Below are 13854 nucleotides of genomic sequence, written 5' to 3'. Positions count from 1 at the left end.
AACTTCGTAGAAACACTATTCGTATATTACTGAATGCAGCAGTGACGGAAAGCGGCACTGCTTGACAACGATGTGGTTACTCAGCGTAGTCACGGAACGAACCCAATGGTTTGATTAGCTTTGCTTTGGCGCCGTTGTGCCTTGGTATGGTTGTCCGTTCTCGAACGAGAGCTAATGCGACATTGTCACAGTCTGCCTCAGTTAATTTTCAGCTGGCAAGAAAGACGTTATAAGTGTTTTAAAAACTTTTTTGTTGTTGTTTATCTTTTTTTCAATATGTCCACGAGTAAACTTTTGATATAGAAAAGAAAATATGAATATTGTAATTCGTTATTTTAAAACTCTCAGGGAAAAAAACTTTGTTTGCTCATCAAAATATTTTCAAGCCTGTTTGTTTGGTATGTGGAATATGTGAACTTGGACCGACATTTAAAACTACGGCGCAGTGATTTCAACAGCAAATATCCTATCAGATCAATCACACTGCAGAACTGATCAATAAAAAAAAGAAATCTTAACCGAGCAACAATTTTTTACGTTGGATGAAAGCTGGGACATCATAAACAATGAGCCATGAACCTTATAGGAAACAAGACCAACCCAAATGGGTTTTCTCCTTCGTCTGATGCGTTCCCGACTGACACCTTGATCACATCCGGAGGAGTAGGGACGGCTTGCAGAAATTTAATAGTGGTTGCCTATTGCAGCGTGTATAATTGTCAAGAATAAGCTGGTTATAGCGCCTCATCTCACAAATTAGAATTTCTCTGTATTTTTATTTTTGAAAATGAGATAAATTTTTAAAAATTTAACATATTTATCAAGCATAATTAGCGTTCCAAATAACTATAAAGCTATTGCATGCTTTCAGGGCTGGATATTTTTTTAGCTTTTCCTATGTTGTAAGGAAATTTGTAACTACTTCTTTTAGAAAGTAATATTTTAAATCTGAGCTAATAGAAAATTTCAAACAAGCAATTTTCTCTTGCAATTTTTATGCTTAAAATTTGTTTAAAATTCTAAATTGTGCTGCTTTTTTAAAATTATAGATTAGTATTATAGCACAATTTCTAAAAAGGAATTTTATTTCAATTATATTTCATAATACATAATAGTGATAAACATTTTTGACGCCTTAATTTTTATACATTTAATTCTAATATTAAAATTGTATTTAACCGTAATAATTAATTTTGCTTGTATTTTAAAGTGATTATTTTTTAAATTTATTTTTAGTTCTGCATAAGATTTTTTTATTTACTGTTAATTTAATTTATTAGCTCGAAGCGCCATTTTGCGTTGTTTCGCTATAAATGTCCGTTCTCCTTGCAAATTGCTGTTACCAAATATTATCGCCCTGTATTATATTTAAAGAAATTAAGTAATGAAGAATCTGCATGAATACATGTATGTTTCTAGCAGTGTGACAAAAACGACGGTATCTAGAGCCATCAAATTTTGAATAATGTAATCCTGCACCCGAGCATGGGCATCTGGACGACCAAATTTTAAATTGGATTTTATCTATTTCATATTTTGTAAAATTTTAACGAATTTTTCATTAACAAACTCAACGAGTTCAAAGCGAGCAACGGTAACACCGCACTGGAGATAAAATAACAATTTTATCTCCAGTGCGGAAATTCTAAAGATATGCTGTTTTCAAATGTTACGGGCGATGTTTCAAATGGGGTTTACGGGCGAAGAACATATTTAATAAATATAGGTAACACACAAAACGTTAAAAAAAGGTTCCTTTTGGTCGTAATATAAAATCTGAGTGCTTCTAGATTTTATTTTATCTTTTTTTTTCCCTTCATTACACTCAGAAAATTTTATTCTCCGAATTTTATAAATTACAAAAATAAATAATCCACTTTAATGTTAATTATTTAATGATGGATATAATCAAATAAATGATAGTTTTGTAATGTTATTATAGTTTTGAAAATTACTGCCTGAAAATGTTCATTAAACTTTTTAAAAAAATTTACAGATCTTGTTTAATTTTACCATATTTATTTCAAAGCATCACGTACTATCAAACTTATTTAATTTAATTTTATTTTTACGCAAAATTAACTTCATAAATTTTGTGCCTAGAGTTTTTACCGTTTTACCAAAGTAAAGATGTTTGTACAAGAATTAAGCGTCAAAAAATGCGCGAAATGAAGTGAAAAGTGCTTTAATGAGATATATTAAATCCTATTTGAAAAAAACTGTGACTTTCATAATCTCATCACTATACAACGTATCGCATTTAATAATTAAAAACAGTTATGTGATATAAACGCCATAGGTTTCAGTGTTAAAGTAAACCAGATCGTCCCTACTCTTTCTTGCGGACATGTCGGTGACGCGCGCCCCGCCCACTGGGTTAGTCTATCTCTTATAAGGTCCATGCAATGAGGAGTTAAGCAGATTTGTACGTTACATGAACGTTTGATATTGTGTAGAACTGCTTGATTTGGCCAACTAGTTTTCATTACAGGTAAGAACTCTTTTAAAGATCTTAAAAATGTAATTGAAGTTACAGCACAGTGGACAAAATTAGGCAGTGTTTTCGCAGATGGAGTGCCTTTCATTGTTGGCAGGGTAAAAGGTTATGTTACGTTGCTTGAAATTTATTTGGGAAGAAACGCCTTTGCATTTCATTACATTACCTATCAAAAAGCTCTTTGCGCCAAGGTCTTGAACCTGTCTTTTGTTATTGACACTGAAGCGAGTTGTATCAGCAAAATATGGGATCGAATTCTGAATCGACGACGAATTCGTGAGTTATTTTCTCGGAAGAAATGAAGGAGGATTGCGAGTTGCTCCTTCATTATAGTGTGCGCTGGCTTTCCAAAGCAGGTGTACTTGCAAGATTTTGAAATTTGAAGGAGTGTGTTTTAAAACATCAGGCAAAAAACAATGGAATGCTGAGTGAGTGCTTGCTACTTAAGAACGAAGATTGTCTGTAGGATTTTGGATTTTCCGCCTGATATTATGGGGCATTTAAATAATTACTTCCTTATACGAAGTAAAAAGGAAGTATTGTAATCGCGAAAAATTTCGGGTATCCTATTTCAACGAAAATATCTGTTTTGACGGGTATCGAATGCAATTTAACGATGCTTTTTAGCGACATCTGTACAGAAAGACAGAATAAAGGACTCTTCCCCCCAAGCGATTTATAAAACAAATTTAAAATGGATTCAGAAGAGACTTTTATTCGTGGCATCTGTACATATGTACGTGCGTACGTACGTATGTATGTATCTCGCATAATTCAAAAATGAATAGCCTCATAACTTTGAAAATTTATATGTGGGACTGCTATAACAGGCAGATTTGCACCTCCCTTTTCGGTTGCAATAGGCTGCACCAAAAGTATATTAATATATATGTATATATTTATCCACGCTGTTACATGGCTCAGTGAGCTCAGTTTTTTTATTATTATAATGTTTTAAAATGTGCATTTGTTTCATTAAAAATGATTGAATTATGTTGTTCTTATCTTCCGGTTAAGGTTTTAATGCCTTTAATTAACTTGCATGTTATAGTTGTATAATTATCAACAATATAAAAGCATACATAAAGCGGCGTTTCTCGTTTATGTATACTTATTAATGTTATATATATATATATATATATATATATATATATTATTAACGTTTTATATTTTACTTTAATTATTAAATATCATGTTCTTCTCATTTAAACCATAAAATTCAGTTCAATAGCAATAATATCACGAAATTTTTAAAAGAGAATACCTTTAGAATTTCCGATACACAGTCTCGCGTGCTGGAGATTAAAAAAAAATTTTTTTCTTCTTTTTTTCCGTACGTTGTTGCCATTGCTGGCTTTGAAATCGTTGAAATTCTTACTCAAAGACACATGCTTTATAAAATATGAAATAGATAATAAAACAAATTCCAAATTTTGGCTTCAGATGCCCATATTCAGGTGGAAACGTACATTATTCAAAGTTTCATTGCTCTAGGTACCGTTGTTTTATCATAATGCGAGAAACAGACATAAATTTAAGCAGATACTTCATTATTTAATTTATTTAATATAATACAGGACTCTAATATTTAGTGGCAACAATTTAAAAAGTGATTCGTCGTTTACAGTGAATGAACGCAAAATGCCAAACCGAAATGAATAGCCTTTCTGTGCAAATTGCTTATTTTCTACCTGAAATGTTTTTATAGTTTAAATATATTTATTTACCATTTTTATTTTGTTTAAAATATTGTATCCCTATAACTGGGTTAGCTGAAACTTTTTCCGTAGTTTATTATTAGCATCAATTTATGTAAAAGAATTATTTAAAAATATTGAAATTTTTCTAAGCTTCTGATAATTATTTTGTAATCTGAGGTCGCTATTAAGTGCTAAGAATGTCTTCGTGATGAGTGTTAAGTATAAACTATAGATCATTTATTTGTCGGGAAATCCTTAAAAATATTGCTCTGAAAATATTGATCTAATTTAAAATATGCTTATAGTAACTAATAATAAAACTTCCTTTCTTAGCATTTTAGTTTTATCTTTAGTAGAAAAGGTTCAATTTTTAAAATAATTTTTTGACTTTATTAGTTTATTAGATTCCTTTATTAGTCAACGAGATTTAAAAAATGTCTGATTAATTTCAATAAAATCTTTTTTCAGATAACTTATTGTCATTTGAAAATTCGAAAACTGGTTAATATTAAAATTTCGAATGCAGAAGAGATGAATAATGGAAGAATTTAATAAGCCGATGCAACGGAATATAAAGAGCTGCTTTCGGTGCGAGAGCAAAATATGATGCTTTATTTTGATCTCATACCATTTACATGACAAGGTAATTAGAGTGGCATCCGTTGTAGCTGAGAGAGCTGTGTCTTTCGCTGAATGGATGTCTTCCTGAAAGGGCGTTCTTAGGGAAACTGGGCAAGAAAAACGAAATGCACGAAAGAAAATTAAGCTTCAGTATATAAGGAGAAAATCACAATAGATGGTCGGGTAATTCCATGCTAATTAAAATATACTTTGCATATAGTAACCATTGTTGGGTAAATAATACAATTCTAGAAAATAAAATAGCATATTACACTAATTAAAAGCTTCCACATTTTGCATAACTCGAGTTAGACAGCACTGGTTTTGTTAGCAGAGAAAAAGTAGAAATCAAAAAACGCATATTTTAAAACATAATATTCGATGCTTAGTTAAGATAATATGTTATTATGTAAAATTTATGGCAAAATAGTAAGAAACAGACTGTCCTAGATACACTTACACATATTTATTTAAATAAAAATGGATAATATCCGATTTATAGATAAGCAAAAAGAATTTACTAGATCCTGTTTGTATACATCACCACCTTTAAATTTCAGCACCTAACTTACTTGTTAGTCACCAACCGAACTGCTGAAAACAATTTATTCCTGCGATTTCTGAATTTGAGCATTCCTGAATTAATAACGAACAATATTTCATTTTTGAATTTAGTTGTATTAACCGCTGAACACGTCGATGTCATCTATTATCATATCATTTTGCAAACCTGTTTCTATTTCAAAAGTATGTTTGCTAGATAATGAGATTCGAGTACATCATGGACTGTAATATAGTACAACAATGTTTGTTAACAAGTAGAATAACTTCAGAAGCCACAATAATAAGAGCCGCATGCTTGTGTTAGCACTGATGGTTATTGGGAAATGGTTAGCTCAAGGACTAAAATGAATAACCGCTCTGTGCGCGGTCTACAGGTGCTCTGGACATTTAGGAAAAAGGGTGTGGCAACGCCCTGTTTTGAGACGAATGTTATAAGAAAGAACGGGACGGGGTATCCCGATCCAAATAAACGTAAGTAATACTATAAATAGGTAACAGACATATGTTTTTTTTTATAGGGTGTTGCCGAATTAAACTCACCAATTCAGAGGGGTCATAGTAGGAATCAAGAGGATTGAAAATTGGCATAGAATATGGAATGGCAACCAAAGTTTAGCGGGAGAAAAAATCACAGAAAGAGTTATGAAGGGTGTGACATCGAGTGAACCAAAAAGGGAAAATAGTAAGTAGAAAAACATTTATTTATATAAAGCAGAACTACAATACATCACAGTTCAAATTTTAAATACATTAAAATCTTCGAAATAACCGAAAAATTCTGATAATGGCATTTGCGATATAGGCATTAATGGTATTTGTGCTTTAGACTGATTTCGACGTTAATACATTTAAAGCTTTCCCGGAATTGAATTTAGTATTCTTGAATCCATTTTCGCAAGTTTTACGTCTATTTCTGGCAATTCTTCGTCTTTGGTTTCTTTGGCAATTCTTCGTCTTTGGTCTTCATTCTTTAAATCTCATTAATCTTTTGCTAATTTTTTATAGCTTAACTTGATGTTGAGTTCTACAGCATAAGATCGCATATACAAGGTGTTAACACGAATAGATGTTTCTATTTACGTAATTTTCGTTTTCAGAGTATCCTTCTGCCTTTTAATGTATGCTAACGATATTTTCGATTAAATTTCCCAAACGTTAAGGACCAAATATTAAACATTGATATTCATGGAATAAATAACCCCTCTGCTCGCGATCTATTTGTGGGACGGACGTTACCAGATAGAACAGGATTTTACAAAGAATTTTTTATTAAAGAGGGCGGATGACACTGCTCAAGACAAAAATCAGCTGCATTGCAATAACACATCTATAAGTAACAAAATAGATAAATTTGTTTTACCTTTTCATTCCCCCTTTCCCCTCCTCTCGAAATTTCAAACAATCTTGAGTAGAAACGTTTCTGTTCCATAAGGCAATACTAAAAGGAACTAAGAATCGGCACAGATATCAATTTAATATCATTAAAAGCAAATTCGCGGTTACTAGGTTCTTCTAGTGAAGGAATGAGGCATTCAGGTTTATTGAATAACTTAGAGCCGTAGTAGATATTGTATGTATGTTAACATATTCTGTCATTCTGTCGAACTTGAAGGATTAGCATGCCTTCACAGAGCTGAATTACGAGGAATTGTAGTTCATCGATCGATAAACTGGGCTAGTTCTGTACATTTTATATTCTAATTAAACATTGCACATGATGAGTACTTAAACTAAGTGAAAATTTTACTTCTTTTATTATTTTTAATTGAATTAAATCTCATTTTGTGTAGAATCAGATACTATATGGCTTTAGAACATATCTTTTATTAATTACAGTGATGCAATATATTATGTAAAAAGTTTGAAATATAGATTAGATAAAATATTGTTGTGTGCGCATGGGTTCGTAATGCACAATTCGATAAGAAGTTAATAAAATTTATTATTATCTCAAAAATAAATACAAAACGCTTAAATTTACTCAGAGACTTCATACAATATCGCAATATCTCACAGTAGTTATATTTTAAACTACTAAAACGTTCAGTATAACTCAATTCAAAACAAAGAAAGCTAATCCGGTTTCGCCGCGAATTCGCTAAAGTCAACAAGAACTAAGTAAACAACTACTGAATTGAGATGTTTTCCTCCAGCTTTTATAACCTTTTTAATCCTGCACGTATTTTCTCGATTTTTCTGGATAGCAAAAGAGTACAATTACGAGATATCTATTTATTAAAATGCTAAATGCGCGTGCTCCTGTATTTTAATTTTTCCGGCCTAGCTTTTTCTTCAGATAAGTCTCGTGCTGCATTGCGCGGAAATATGAAGCAATTTTAATTATAAATTCTACTAAAAATAGCTAAATAAATACAAAATCCGTAACAATATCGTTACTAATAATTAGAATTGCAAAATATTCTTCTAAAATTTCAACACTTGCCAGACATGCCATTACGATAATTAATGAGATCTTGATAAGATAACGAGCATGAAAAATGGAAAGAGCAGCTTTAGACGATTTTAACATCAAAATATAAATTTGTGAAATATCTTTTATGTGAAATAATAAATTCTCAGACGGCTCATACAGTCACCTGATAAATATTTCAGGAATTTTTCATGCATTGCATTAGTACCAAATGTTTCTTTATTTTCAGAATTTATTGGGATTACATGAGATTCTTTTTAAATGGTAAAAGTTTTCATAGCTTTTTGGATATAATATATTCTACCGTTTAATTGAAGATTGCTTATTGGAAATAACTTGAGCTCTGCATTTGTATTTTTTTATGCAGAATCCTAAACTGAACAAATAAGATCAGACATTTGCAACTTATTTCAGGAAGCGATTAAAAATGTTTTTTTTAAAAGCTATGGTAAAGTGTTCACATAAATAAAATCAAGCTTAGATTGACGTTGGATAGAAACAAATCAAGCCTAGATTTATGATGAATTCTCAGAAAAGTTAGGAAGGTATACTGTATGTTACTTTCATATATTCTTAATCAATATTTCTACATTAAATATATTAAATATACTCAGAGATTATAAATATAGCCAGATTAATATCTCTTAAATTATCCAGATTAATCTTAAATATACTCAGAGATTATAAATTTAATAAAAAGATAATTTTATTAAAATGATCATTATATTCAATTACCATTCTATGCCTTCAAGATAAAATATCCTGCATAATTATAAATTTTCATGCAATCTAAATTCATTCTATCTAATAAGATAGTATATAATTTCGTCTAAAACTACTTATAAGAAAATGAATTGAGGTAGTATCAAGTATTATGAATTTATGAATGAATATTATAAATTTGTTAATGAGTTATTTATTAAGTATTATGACTTATTTAAGATTTATGAATGTAACCATCTATCATTTTATGTCTTATTGTAAATTTGTTTGCTGACAAAATACGTTTCACGCTATAGGGTGGCCAAAGTGCGGCTCGCAAGCCTGATACGGCTCTCGCAGGCAGTTTGTGCGGCTCATGCATATAAAATATATGTATGAAATATGGTAAACTAAAACTATTTAGTGTCCAAAAAGAAGTAATTAATTAGTTTAGACTCTTTTTACAAAGTTATCAGGTATTTCTTTCTATTTAAAACATCCTCCGCTACTTCTATAATGATGTAATTATGAACTTGGGCTTTTAGAAAATCTAGATACGCTCTCGAGCATTCCTGAGTTCAAACGTGCGGTTCTTACTGGCATGAAGTTTGGCCAACCCTGCTATAGATATTCAGTCCTTTCTCTCCTATTTTCTTAGTAATTTAAGCCCATCATATTTAATGCCAGTTAACATGACCCAATTTCTTGCCACATTAAACTAGACTTTATTTTCATTTTACACTTTCAATAAACTGGTTCCATTAAAGCTCCAGTTTCTTTGATCCGTTGCTTATATGACTCAATTTCCTGTTTACAAATTTTAAACTTTCGTCAAAAAGATCAGACAAATAAGATCTGAATACTTTATTCCTAAATTGCAATTTCTAGAAAGAAAATTTTCTGTTTAAAATGCATCAAATTATTAAGCTCCAAGTAGCGTTATACGAGTAGTTGAACTAAAAGTATTACTAGAAGCTTTTAGTATCTACTGAAAAGAAAAATTAAAAAATGAAAGAAAAAATACAAATGAAGTACAGTCAATGGCAGTCTAAGCGCAAAGCGATTTTGTACCATGTATAAAATATGTACATCATATATACATGTACAGAATATGTACGTCTAAAAACATCTTTTAAAGTTAAGCTGCTAATATTAGTTAAAATTCTCACTCGATTGGCCATATTACAAATTATGGCCGCTGGTCTGGGGCAGAAAATGTTATCTAAACGCTTAGATAATATATTAAAGTAAACTGAACCAAACTGCATCGCTGCATCTTAAATCAGGATAAGGATCAAAGGTTCAACGTCATGGATGGCAAGATATGTCATGGGTGCGGCAGTAAACTAAATTAATACATATTTAGCATTGAATCCTAGCGCAGTGGTGTGCCTATCAAAGCATCAGTCACTGGTGATGTGCGATTTGGAGATCACGATTAGTGAAGTGAATTTAAATACTTACAGAAATTAAAATTAAATCAAAACACAACGCCTATCAATGCTGTTATTATTCGATGACAAAAAAGTGACATTTTCTGAAAGTAAACATACTGGTGACCAGTGTGAAGCGTTAGAGCGATTGAAATATGTATTTAAATGGCAAAACATAGTCAAAATTAAAGAAGAATATCAGTGTTCTTCAGTGATATTGGTCACTAGTGATCTACAGATATAGTCCACAGGTCCCCACTGCGGAGAGGAGTGATGTAAATTTAGTTAAAATTAAGATTAAATTCGAAGACATCGGCCTACTTCAAGTATGCTGTCTCTGTTCCTATTATTGCTGTTGGTCAAAGAATATTTGTAATTTAAGGGTCATTTGCAGTCAACCAAATGATGACTTGTGCAGAGCAGGGAAGTAAATTTGAATAGATTTTGAAGTTAAAATTCAGTTTGATTTCACACACGCCTTTTTAGTCACGTAGCCTACAGGCTGAGGCTCACTTGAAGACAACTCACATGTCATTACAGTAAGCGAAAACAATAAATTTGGACATATATTTAAAGTAAAATCAAACGGAAGCTCAGCAATGCCCATCCCGTTCACAAGTGAACTGCTGGCTAGAGATCTGTTGGTGAAACACACAAGTCATCGATGGGGGTGTATAGTAAGACATTTTAAATTTAATTCAGAGGACACGAAAGTTCATGAAGGCCTGTTCACAAGTAACTGAGAACGGGGATTCCATCATTTTTGCCACAAAATTAGGTGGTGCAGTACAGGGGTAGTGCGACTCCTGTTAATTCCTAAGTATATGTAAAGCAAAGACTCCTGTAACATTTGTATTATGTATTTTACTGCATATTAAATAATATATAGTACAATACATAATACAAATGTTAAACAAAAAGAAAACAGAAACAGATATATACAAAGGAAAAATGGAAAATTCTGAAAGGAACGGTTTACAACTAAAGTACATTGATAAGTGGATACACTGGCACTAATTTATCAAATTATCAATGCATTTAAAAAAAGCTGCCCATATAAATTGCGTATTTAATTATTTCATAACTCTCGTTAGTAGTCCCTTGGTAATTTCGCTGCTGATAGGTAATGCTCCAGAATTCTAATATCACCTCAGAAATCTGTTATATCCCATGGCATGTTTTGTGAAGTACAGACAAAAATGTGCAGTTGCCCAATCCATACCAAATAAGCCTATTTGTAATGGTGTAACAGTTACGATTTATTGATGTAAGACAGTGCAGTAAAGTTACATGTATTTTAAAGTTTAATTTAAAGTGGAGCATACCAGAGCTTTTCCAGACTTCTCATCAGTGACCTGCACGTTGAGTTACACTTAGGAACAATGTCAAGGTTTTCAATGAAATAAATTTATGTAGATATTAAATACAAAAATTAAATCGAAGAATAACGCAGCCGGTGAAAGATGGACGTCACCATGCTCTTCGATATCAATGAAGGGTACCGATTAAACCTGCAGGATAAGGATAACTTGGAATCAACCTGTAAGTCATCCGTCTGGGGCAGAGAAGTAAATTTAAATTTGAGTGTACTGTATTATATCAATGAGTTCCAAAGTGCTTGTCGCTAGTAATCTGCAATTTGAGAATCACTCGAAATCAGTTCGTTGATTACTACTATGATGCAATGCAAAAAATTACATATGATATATTTAAATTAAAATTAAATCAGAATATACTTATTTCCGTCAAGCGTTTATCCGTAAGTGCCAGATAAAACGGCTCGGCAGGTCACTTGCAAACAACCAGGCAGGTCACTTGCAAACAACCAGGCAGGTCACTGCAAGTTGAGAGTCACATAGTTAATTAAAAATGTATCACTGATATGAATGATTCAGAAATAATGCGTAGGGTATTCAATTAGAATTTTATGGAAGTACAATATTAGTCTGATGGTCATCGGTCATGTATAGGCTACCGGTAGGTCTTTGTCACTGTCCGTGATTCACTGGTTGTTGGTTATTGCTTTACACCAGTAGCGAAAGTTTTATTAGTATTGGGTACCGTATCAATTAAAACCGATTTCTTAATTGAAACTATAATTCATTATAGTAGAGTAGTGCGTCTCTAAGTTATCAATGAGTTACAGGTTGACGATCACTAGTGTTCATCCCAGAAATTACTATTCTTGAGTGATGGAGTGAAACTCGGATACATTTTAAATGTGAATCTAATCAAAGAAACCCGATTCCCATGAAGTCTGCTGGTCACTCGTGACATATGCGTTGGCCAGTAGTGATTTATGGTTACAGAGCCAGCTAGTTCATAAAGTAACTTTCGGATAGTTCAGTAAATTTAGATAAACCGCTAAATTAAATGAAACCCAGGAGCGTTAATGAGTGTAACTAATGGATCCTGGTAAGTAAGGACAACTGTAGCGTCAAGCCATTGATCAATGGTGGTTTTTATTCACTGATTAGACAAGTGGCATGTTGCCAAAGCGATAGATGTTAAATATTTTAATCGCGTATGGTTACGCAATGCCTCAAAAGTTTTAGAAAATTTTATCTTGCTTCAAACAGCAGGAAAGTAGTAAAGAAAATTTAATTTGATAAATCAAACTACTTTTCATGACGTCATCACAGATGATTTTTTTAATTATATTTAACTTTCAAATGTATTAAAAATTTTTGAAATTCAGAAAGTCCGTCCTCCTTTGTATCCTTCTAATCTCCTTTGTATCCTATCTTTTTTTATTCAAGCTCATGTCCTACTGAAAATTTTACCAAATTACAGTTTTGCAAAATAAATTTTTTTAATTGTATTCAGAAGGTTATTATAATAAATATCCATGACTATGATAAATTATTTCCATTTTTTAAAATAATTGCACTATTTATTCATTACTTTTATCATCTACGCCTTTTTAGCAATATAGGAGCAATTTCTTACTTTAAGAATATGCATGAGTTATGTAATCCTTACGTTACAGCATACTAGTTTTTATTCAATACATGTTTTCAAATGTAATGCTAGTTGTCACTATAAACTTTACTTTCCTAAGTTTATGTAGAATAGACATGTATTTATAATTTCACATTTTCTTAAAAGAAGAGCACATTTCTATAAAAGCAACATTATGTTATTAAGAAAATCTAATAGTAAAATGTTTCAAATTTTGACACTCCCCCAGTACATTAAACATTTTATTTAATAAAATATTAAGAGAACTTCGGTTAGATAAAAATTATAAATTTCATAAGTTCATGTAGATAATTCTCGAAATTATCCTAGAATGATTTTTTGTCAGACTTGAATTGATGATTTAAAAAAAACTGTTTATTTTAGTTACAGGCAAAACGTGGTTTACATAGGCAATTAATTTTTCTGCCAGCACTACGTTAAACGCAATTGTTAAACGCAATTGTATAACGTAATTGTTAAACGCAGTTGTATAATAGGATCTTTTCTTATAAATGACAGCATTTATTTATAGGACTTCCGCTAGTTTTGCGCATAAATTTATTGAAATTCGTGCTTTTAATTAAATAAAGTGTATTTTACCAACATGAATTTTCCTAAACGGCAATCATCCTTTTAAGAATTTTTATCCCTATTCTTCTATTTCTGAGAGTGATTATTTACAAAAGGTTCCTGCGAGTTAGTTTAAGAAAATTTCTGCATCTGAAAAGATTTATGTGGCTTTATTCTTTTGGGAAACTAAACGTGTAACCAAAGTTTTCAAAACCTTGTAATCTGAGGATCTTTCAAGAGAACTTTTGTATATAATGGGCTACCGAAACTTCTGCTGAGGTGTCTTCTCACAAAGTTTGAACATAAGTGCATCGCTTCGAGCATGAAAATCATCAACAATCAAATCAAAAAATAAATTCCTCCTGATTTCGATGA

General features: G+C 31.4%; 1 protein-coding gene and 1 long non-coding RNA gene across 3 annotated transcripts in view; one reads left to right on the top strand and one right to left on the bottom strand.

The window, feature by feature from the left end:
* Positions 1–13854, top strand: part of LOC118202882 (uncharacterized) — a 236379-nt gene that overhangs the window by 28234 nt on the left and 194291 nt on the right. The window contains exon 2 of the long non-coding RNA XR_015040654.1: positions 5901–6064. This is a non-coding gene — a long non-coding RNA (uncharacterized LOC118202882). The remainder of the gene's footprint in view (positions 1–5900; positions 6065–13854) is intronic.
* LOC118192724 (uncharacterized) overlaps positions 1–13854 on the bottom strand; it is a 323131-nt gene that overhangs the window by 298314 nt on the left and 10963 nt on the right. The window lies entirely within an intron of this gene.

This window comes from Stegodyphus dumicola, chromosome 1, assembly GCF_044657685.1.
Source record: "Stegodyphus dumicola isolate Sdum_Otavi_A_Nest chromosome 1, ASM4465768v1".
NCBI classification, from domain to species: Eukaryota; Metazoa; Arthropoda; class Arachnida; order Araneae; family Eresidae; genus Stegodyphus; species Stegodyphus dumicola.
The sequence above is the reverse complement of the archived record's forward strand: the minus strand, read 5'-3'. Positions and strand labels throughout refer to the sequence as shown.